We start from the raw sequence: 10,096 nt of genomic DNA on the forward strand, positions 1-10,096 counted from the left end.
CTCTTTCTGCCTCCCTCTTCCATCACAATTTCTGTCTCTGTCCAATAAATGAGTAAGTAGATAAGATATTTTTGAAAAGGATCCAGAGCTCTGACACACACACACACACACACAAAACAAACAAAACACTCCAAGAACCAAGAACAAAAACAAAAGCTCAACATCTCATCCTTTCGAATCCAACACTTTGTCCACGGCGCCACCTCCTGGGCTGCTCTTGGCTGATCTCTGCAGAAGTGTCTTGGGCCTGTATCGGACTCCCCTGTGCTCCAAGGAGGTGCCAGGACCTCTGTATTTTCTTTTTTTTCTTTTTTTAAAAATTTTTTATTTAAGAAAGGATTAATGAAAAAAAAACATAAGGTAGGAGGGGTACAACTCCACACAATTCCCACCACCCAATCTCCATATCCCACCCCCTCCCCTGACAGCTTTCCCATTCTCTAGCCCTCTGGGAGCATGGACCCAGGGTCATTGTGGGTTGCAGAAGGTAGAAGGTCTGGCTTCTGTAATTGCTTCCCCGCTGAACATGGGCGTTGACTGGTCGGTCCATACTCCCAGTCTGCCTCTCTCTTTCCCTAGTAGGGTGGGTCTCTGGGGCAGCGGAGCTCCAGGACACATTGGTGGGGTCTTCAATCCAGGGAAGCCTGGCCAGCATCCTGGTGGCATCTGGAACCTGGTGATTGAAAAGAGAGTTAACATACGAAGCCAAACAAATTGTTGAGCAATCATGGATCCCAAGCTTGGAATAGTGGAGAGGAAGTGTTAGGGAGGTACTCACTTCAAACTCTAGTGTACTTCTGCTTTCAGGTATATATTTTGCAGTAGTTTATGGATACGTGTGAACATAAGCTCTCTCTCACAGAAATTGGTGTATATCTAGGTTCTGGGACTTTGTTAGAAAGTGAACTACCTGAGATGAAATTAGAGTGTACTATAAAAGGAAAGGTCTCACCCGAGTAATAAAGCTGAAGGGTTGTCATTCCACACGTGAAGTCTCTGGACACAGTCTGAGGTGAAGCATGTTGAGGTGGCAATCGTTGCGTTGGTTAGGTTGTGATCGGCGGATGCAATATTATTTGGTATGGATTGGGAGAGGCATACGGGAAAGTGGGCCCTATCCAAGGGTTCCAGGACTGGGGGAAGTAGAGGCTCTATAGTGGAGATGTGAGGTTCCTGCTGTCTTAGGGTTCAAAGAGACAATCGATAGTTAATGTTATCATCACATTATTTGTTAATTGGGTTAACTTTGAAAAGTCCTTTTGTTATGGTTTGCTGTACAGTACCCAGTATCTTGTATATAGCTGTGCTATTGGATGGTATTTTCTAAGCTGCCTGGGTGATTGCCACTCAACCACCAAGCTTAGATCTGCCTACCAGCATTTCCAGTGGGCAAGAGCACCCAGGCTACCAAGACACCCCTGAGGGCCACGTCTGCTACCTCAGCCCCGTTGCAGAGCATCCTCTAATGACTAGACTGGCTTTCCAGACACAGGCCCTTTCTAGTCTCCTGTCCTAGGTCTGGGGTCTCTCAGCTAAAAGTCTGGGGGCCATTAGAAAGGCAAAGTGCTCTTATTTGAAGTCAAAGAATTTCAGTCGGGGCTGCACAGATTGCCCACAAGAGACAAAGCCAACGTTTTTTTTTTTTTCCTCCTGTGGGAGGAAACTATGAAGTAAGTGGTTAAAGGAGAGTTGGTTAGCTAACACTGAAACTATGCTTGGCTGTATGTCATTGGAGGCTGATTCTCTATAGAAGATGAAGCGGAGGGGAGTGGGCAGAGGTTCACGTAGTGGATCACAATTATAATGCTCAAGGAACTGGATTCAATCCCCTGGTCCCCACCTGCAGGGGGAAGCTTCACAAGTGGTGAAGCAGTAATGCAAGTGTCTCTCTGTTCCTTTCTATCTCTCTTTTGCCTCTCACTTTCTCTCTGCCCTATGAAATAGAAAAGAAAGAAAGAGAGAAAGAAAGAAAGAAAGAAAGAAAGAAAGAGCCATTGGGAGTAGTGGATTTATCATGCAGGCAGTTAGCCTCAGCACTAACTTTAATGTCAATAAAAATATTTATAATAAGGGGGCCAGGTGGTGGCACACCTTGTTAAGTGCACACATTATAGTGTGCAAGGACCTGGGTTCAAGCCCCTGGTCCCCACCTGCAGGGGGAAAGCTTCATGAGTGGTGAAGCAGGACTGCAGGTGTCTCTCTGTCACTTTCACTCTCTATCCCTCTCTCCTATCTCAGTTTATCCTTGTACCTATCTAATAAATAAATAAATACATAAATAAATATGTAAATAAATAAGTGGTCTGGGAGATGGTGCAGTAGATAAAGCATTAGACTCTCCAGTATGAGGTCCTGTGTTCAGTCCTTGGCAGAACATGTACCAGAGTGATGTCTGGTTCTTTTTCTCTTTCTCCTCCTATCTTTCTCATGAATAAATAAACAAGTCTTTAAAAATAAATACAAATTAACATATATGAAGATGATGAAAAGGAAATTTGACTGATTCTGTCCTTCAGCAAAAAGTGCATAATCATCACTTCTCTCCAGTGATTTCTCAAACTATTGTTTGCTTGTTGGTTTCTTTTTTTTAATATTTATTTATTATTTATTCCCTTTTGTTGCCCTTGTTGTTTTATTGTTGTAGTTATGATTGATGTCGTTGTTGTTGGATAGGACAGAGAGAAATGGAGAGAGGAGGGGAAGACATAGAGGGAGAGAAAGATAGACACCTGCAGACCTGCTTCACTGCTTGTGAAGTGACTCCCCTGCAGGTGGGGAGCCAGGGGCTGGAACCGGGATCCTTACACCAGTCCTTGCGCTTTGCGCCACCTGCGCTTAACCCACTGCACTACCGCACTGCACTCCCCCTTGTTGGTTTCTTAAAACAATTGGTTGGGAGAGGAGAAGAGAGAAGAGGAGAGGAAAGGAGAGGAGAGGAGAGGAGAGGAGAGGAGAGGAGAGGAGAGGAGAGGAGAGGAGAGGAGAGGAGAGGAGAGGGAAAGGATTGGAAGGAACTTGTTTCTGTCACAGGCAGGACTGGCCGAAAGAACTGAACTATCTTGGAGGGGAGGAATAATACTTTTCCTTCTTAAAGGAGAACTTGGAGTTGGTGTATTGCACCAAAGTAAAGGACTCTAGGGTGGGGAGGAAGGTTCAGATCCTGGAACATATTGTCAGAGGAAGATCTAGTGGGGGTTTGAATTGTTATGTGGAAAACTGAGAAATGTGGTCCTGGATGTGGTGCAGTAGATGGGGCAGTAGACTCTCAAGCATAAGGTCCCAAGTTCAGTTCCTGGCAGCACATGTGCTGGAGTGATGTCTGGTTCTTCCTCTCTCTCTTCCTATCTTTCTCATTAATAAATTAATATTTAAAAAGAGAGAAAGGAACTGAGAAAGGTTACACATGTACAAACTACTGCATTTTTCTGTCAACTGTAAACCATTAATTCCCAAATAAAGAAGAAATATATATAACATAAAATAAAAACAAAAATACTTAAAAAGAAAAATTGGTTAGGCCTTGTTCAAGGAAACAAATAGTATAGTTTTTCTGTAATGGACCCATTTAAAAAAAAAGTCTTGGGGTCTGGGCAGTAGCACAGTGGGTTAAGTGCACATGGAACAGAGCACAAGGACCAAATAAGGATCCAGGATTTGAGCCCCTGGCTCCCCACCTGTAGGGGAGTCATTTCACAAATGGTGAAGCAGGTCTGCTGGTGTCTATCTTTCTCTCCCCCTCTCTGTCTTCCCTTTCTCTTTCAGTTTCTCTGTCCTATCCAACAACAACAGCAATAACAGCAACAACAAGGGTAACAATAAGGGCAACACAATGGGAAAAATAGCCTCCAGGAGCAGTGGATTTGTAGTGCAGGCACCGAGCCCCAGCAATAACCCTGGAGGAAAAAAAAAACTTCTCTTTTATACACACGTGTGTGCGTATGTGTGTTGGGTGTGGGTCTTGGAGTGGGAGGAAGACAAAGGAGGTACATTTACCCTTCAGGACCTTTGAGACAGAGGCCTTGTGACTGCCCATTTCATTTTGCCCTGTGGTTCTAGAAGTTCCACCATTGCCTGAGACTAGGTCTCATGAGCTCACAAGCAAGAACAATTCCCAGAGAAGAGTGTTCCTTCCTGCCTGACAGGAGTGTGTTTATACCCTCTGTGCCATGACTCAGGGCTGCTGGCCAGTGATAGGCAGAGCCAACATTCAGATGTTGCTGTTCTGCTTGACGTTTCTTTCCACCCTCTCCCCCCCAATATATCTTTTATGGGAAGTTACTTTGGGAGCCAGAAATAATCTCATTGTACAAAACATCTCAAGTGCTGCAAAGGCAACTGGAATCCATTGCACACTTGGAACAAGACAAAGAGTCCTGACAGTTGCGAAGTGGGTGGTGAGAGGGGGTGGAGTAGGGGCACCCCAGGTTAAGTGCACATAATACAAAGTGTAAGGACCTGCACAAGGATCCTGGTTCTAGCCCCTGGTTCCCTACCTATAGGGAGGTTGCTTCACAAATGGTGAAGCAGCTCTGCAGGTGTCTATCCTTCTCTCTCCCTCTCTATTTCCCCTCCCTTCTTAATTCTCTCTGTCCTATCAAATAAAATGAAAAAAAAAAAAGTGGTCACCAGGAGCAGTGGATTCCTATTGCAGGCACTAACCCCAGCAATAACCCTGGAGGCAAACAAAAAAAACAAACAGACAAACAAAAAAGTGGGTGGTGAGACTGTGATGGGATGGGGCTCCAGACCCAACCCTGCTGGACTCACAGTCCTACCTCCCACATCTGTAATGCCTCCCTTCCTCAGTTGGGGTTCCCTCAGACACTGAGTTTGAGGGGTAGCAGAGAAACATGAGTTTCCATTCCAGATCCTATGCCCTCAGGCGACCACACAAATAAACTAAAAGAGACATGTCAAAATCACACACTCCCTGTGGCAGGGAAGTGGAGTGTACCTGTTATAGTACACAAGAACTCAGGTTCGAGCCCCTAACCCCACCTGTGGGGGGAAAACTTCATAGGTGGTGAAGCAGGGCTACAGGTGTCACTCTGTCTATCCCCCTCTCTATCTCCACCTTTCCTTTCAATTTCTGACTATCTCTGTTCAATAAATAAATAAATATAATAATAATAAATTGGAGAAAGGAAGGAAGAAAGGAAGGAAGGGCAGCTGTGTTTCTCTCCTCTCTTCTCCTACTAGGAATACCAAACGAGACCACCTGGTGCTGGGCTAGCGTGAGGGTGTTTCTTCCCCAGGCACGTGCTCTCTGGGTTGGAGAGAACTCGACTGGAGCCAACCTGGGCTGCTGCTTACTCAGCGACGTGGGAGAGAGACCAGAAACTCATGGCGGAGCAGGAACACAATGTGTCTTTACTGATCAGAGACAACGCTTTTATTTATTAGAACCGGAAGTGGCAAGTCGGAAAAGGAAATGGCTAGGAAAGGGGGTGGAGAAAAGGAAAGAGTGGGCTAAGGTAGAAACCCCCTTAGCAACTGTTGCGAAGGTTTTAATCGGTAGGATTAATTAATACCTGCAGGCAGGGCAGGTCTCGAGGTAGAAAGTAGATCAAAGGTGGGGATCTTTCAGGCAAAACAATTATTATGTAAATAGACCATAGTGTCATCAATGGAGGATGGAGCGGGGGGTGGGGGGGTGGGGGGGGTGGGGGCTGGCCTAAGGCCAGACACCTGGGACCATGACAAGGCAGGACTAGAACGACTTCAGGAACCTACCAAACCACCAGGGAGTGCAAACACATGTGGCTCATGGACAGGGAGGAGACTAAGGAGAGATTGAGCGGCTGGTAACAGTCCAGCAGTTTACCAGTTGAAACACCATATACAGTCTCTTTCACCAACAAAAAGATGGCTGAAGGGAGGAGAGGACTCCTCTAAGACTCGCCAAATGCAACTGTGAGTCTCCATTGCTACTTCCTTCAGAGGTTGGAGCAGCAGGCGGGAGGTGCTGTGCTGACATCTGGAAACAGAGAACTGACCAGGAAACTCAGGAGAAGAGCTACATCTCAGTGACCTAGCAGTGGGGCTGTGTAGTGGGAGCCTTTCCACATTGTTCTCCTGATGAGAACATGGTGAATAATTGCCTCAGAACCTACAGACTATAAATGGGACTTGTTTAGAAACTCACAGGGCCCAGCAGTGCTGCCTTGGCTTGGCAGAGAAGCTGAATTGAGCTTGGAGCTTTGGATCCTTGGGGTGTGAGAATCTCTTTGAATCACCACTGTGCTATTTCTCCCCCACCCTGCTTTATCTCTTGGTTAGGAGTGAGTGACTAAGCTAAGAATTCTACTTATAGTTTAAAAACCCTCAGGCTCCCATAGCCTACAGGGAAGAAAAAGAACAAAAAAGAGGCTTTTAACAGCATCTGTGCTCCAACTCAGGGATTGAAATAATATTGAAACAACTGTTAATTTCCACAACTGTGAACTCTTTAAGTACATTACTTAGACACAAGTCAATCCAGGCACAAGTGATCAGTAATTTGAAAAGTACTGAGAGAAGGATCTCATGACATACTAAATAGAATGGTCAAACCAACAAGAAGAAATATTGGAGAAATGAACCAGGACAAGAGTCCAGCTAAAAGCCCCCCAAAGGTTGGACTACAAAATAGTGAGGTCAGCATCCAAACACTAGTTAAGGAAATAGTCACAGCAGTGAGAAAAGAGTATGAAAGAATTGTCATCAGAAATGCAGAAACAAAAAATGAGACTTTGGGAGAAAACACTAACTATCTCAAGGTTATTAGAGAGCTGAAAGCTGAAATAGCTGAGCTAAGAACACAGCTAGCTGAACAAGCTAAAACAGTATCAGAACAGGGAAACAAAATAGATGAACTCCAGAAAACAGTAGAGGGCAGAGAGAATAGAATAAATGAGGCTGAAGACAGAATTAGCAAAATAGGATTCACGTCCGGAGGTGGAGCTACGAGCAGCACATCGCTCTCTCTCCTCTCCTCTCCTCTCCTCTCCTCTCCTCTCCTCTCCTCTCCTCTCCTCTCTCTCCTCTCCTCTCCTCTCCTCTCCTGGATCAACTAGGAATACCAAAGGAGACCACCCGGACCGAAACAAGACAGGACTAGAATGACCACAGGAACCCAGTAAATCACCCGTGAGTACAAATGCGTGGCTGGTGACAGAGAGGAGAGAGGGGCCTAAGGAAAGATTAAGTGGCTGCTAACAGTTCAACAGTTTATCAGTGGAGACACCACCTCCAGTCTGCTCCACAACAAGGGGACAGCTGAAGGGAGGAAACTCAGAGACTCACTAAGTGCAACTCTGAGTCTCCATTGCTACTACCCTCAGAATCTGGAGCAGCAACAGGGAGGGACACCAGGGGACAGAGATCTAACCGGGAAACTCAGGAGAAGACCTATACCTCGGTGGCATAGCTGAGGGGCTGTGAAAGTCTCTTTGCATAACCACTAGATTATCTCTGCCACACCCTGCTTTATCTCTTGGTCAGGAGTCAGTGATTAAGTGAAGAAGCCTATTGATAGTTTAAAAGCCCTCAGGCTCTCATAGCCTACAGGGAAGAAAAAAAAAAAGAGGCTTTTACACCACTGAGCTCCAACTCAGGGATTGAAAAAACTGTTAACATATATAAAATGGTTAAAACAACAAGAAAAAATATTGGAGACTCGAACCAGGACAAGAGTCCAGCTAAAAGTCCTCCAGAGGGTGAAGCACAAAACAATGAGTTCAACATCCAAACATTAGCTAAGGAAATAATAATAGGAGTGAGTAAAGAATTTGAAAAAATTGTAATCAGATATGCAGGAACAACAAATGAGAAAATGGAAGAAAATTCTAATTATCTCATGGTTATTAGAGAGCTGAAAGCTGAAATCGCTGAGCTAAGAAGGCAACTAGCTGAACAAGCTAAAACAGTATCAGAGCAGGGCAACAAAATAGATGAACTCCAGAAAGCAGTAGAGGGCAGAGAGAATAGAATCTATGAGGCTGAAAACAGAATTAGCAAGATTGAGGATGAATTAGAGACAACTAAAAAAGAAGTAAGAGATCTCAAAAAGAGATTAAGAGATGCTGAAAACAACAACAGAGTCCTATGGGATGACTTCAAAAGAAACAATATAAGCATCATTGGCTTACCAGAGGAAGAAAGAGAAGGGGAGGAAGAAAGCATTCTCCAGGCCATAATAGCTGAAAATTTCTCTAGTCTAGACAACACCAAAGACATAAAGATTCAAGAAGCCCAGAGGGTCCCAAACAGAATTAACCCAGACCTAAAGACACCAAGACATGTCATACTTAGATTGGAAAGGAATAAGGATAAAGAAAGGATCCTCAAGGCTGCAGAAGAAAAACAAAGAGTCACCTACAAAGGAAAATCCATAAGATTAGCAGCAGACTTCTCCATACAAACACTACAGGCCAGAAGAGAACGGCAAGATATCTATTGAGTGCTCAATGAGAAAGGCTTTCAGCCAAGAATACTATATCCTGCTAGACTGTCATTCAGACTAGATGGAAGCATCAAAACCTTCTCAGACAAGCAACAGTTGAAGGAAGCAACCATCACCAAGCCTGCCCTGAAAGAAGTTCTGAAAGGTCTCCTATAAACAACCAGACCACCACAAATAGGACATATATCAAAACACTCTAAAACTCTACAAGAATGGCGTTAAAATATCTTCAATCTTTGATATCAATAAATGTCAATGGCCTGAATTCACCTATTAAAAGACACAGAGTAGGAAGATGGATCAGAAAACACAACCCAACAATATGTTGTCTACAGGAAACTCACCTAACCCAACAAGACAAACACAGACTTAAAGTGAAAGGATGGAAAACTATCATACAAGCCAATGGCACACAAAAAAGGGCAGGAACAGCTATTCTCATATCTGACATGATAGACTTTAAAATAGATAAGATTAAAAAAGATAGGAATGGACACTACTTAATGCTCAGAGGATCAGTCAATCAAGAGGACTTAACAATTATTAATATCTATGCACCCAATGAGAAGCCATCTAAATACATCAAACTTCTACTGAAAGAGCTACAGCAATATATTAACAGTAACACAATCATAGTAGGGGACTTCAACACCCCACTATCTCAACTTGACAGATCATCCAGGAAGAAAATCAGTAAAGACATAAGGGAGCTAAATGAAGAGATAGATAAACTAGAACTATTGGATATTTTCAGAGTCATTCATCCCAAGAAACTGGAATACACATTTTACTCAAATCCACATGGATCATTCTCAAGGATAGACCATATGTTAGGCCACAAAGACAGCATCAGCCAATTCAAGAGCACTGAAATCATCCCAAGCATCTTCTCAGACCACAGTGGAATTAAACTAACACTTAACAATCAACAAAAGATTAGTAACAGTTCCAAAATGTGGAAGATCAACAGTACAGTTCTTAACAACTTCTGGGTCAAAGAGGAAATCAAGGAAGAAATCAAAATGTTTCAAGAGTTCATATACAAGCACACATTAGGAAACAAGAAAAGGCACAAATAAACAGCCTGATTGCACATCTTAAAGACCTAGAAGAAGAACAACAAAGGAATCCTAAAGCAACCAGAAGGACAGAAATCACTAAAGTTAGGGCAGAAATAAATAACATTGAGAATAGGAAAACCATACAAAAGATCAATGAAAGTAAATGTTGGTTCTTCGAAAGAGTAAACAAAATCGACAAGCCTTTAGCCAGACTCACAAAACAAAAAAGGGAGAAGACCCAAATAAATCGGATAGTAAATGAAAGAGGAGATATCACAACAGACACTGCATAAATTCAACATATCATGCGAGGCTTCTATGAACAACTATATGCCACCAAGCTAGAGAACCTGGAAGAAATGAATGATTTCCTAGATACCTACCAACTTCCAAAACTAAGTAAAGAGGAAGTGGATAACATGAATAGGCCCATCACAGCTAATGAAATTGAAACAGTTATCAAAAATCTCCCCAAAAATAAAAGTCCTGGACCAGATGGTTTTACAAATGAATTCTACAAAACTTTCAAAGAAGAACTAATACCTCTACTTTGAAAAGTCTTCCAGAAGATTGAAGACACTGGAATACTCCC

This window comes from Erinaceus europaeus, chromosome 12 (genome assembly GCF_950295315.1).
Source record: "Erinaceus europaeus chromosome 12, mEriEur2.1, whole genome shotgun sequence".
Taxonomy (NCBI): Eukaryota; Metazoa; Chordata; class Mammalia; order Eulipotyphla; family Erinaceidae; genus Erinaceus; species Erinaceus europaeus.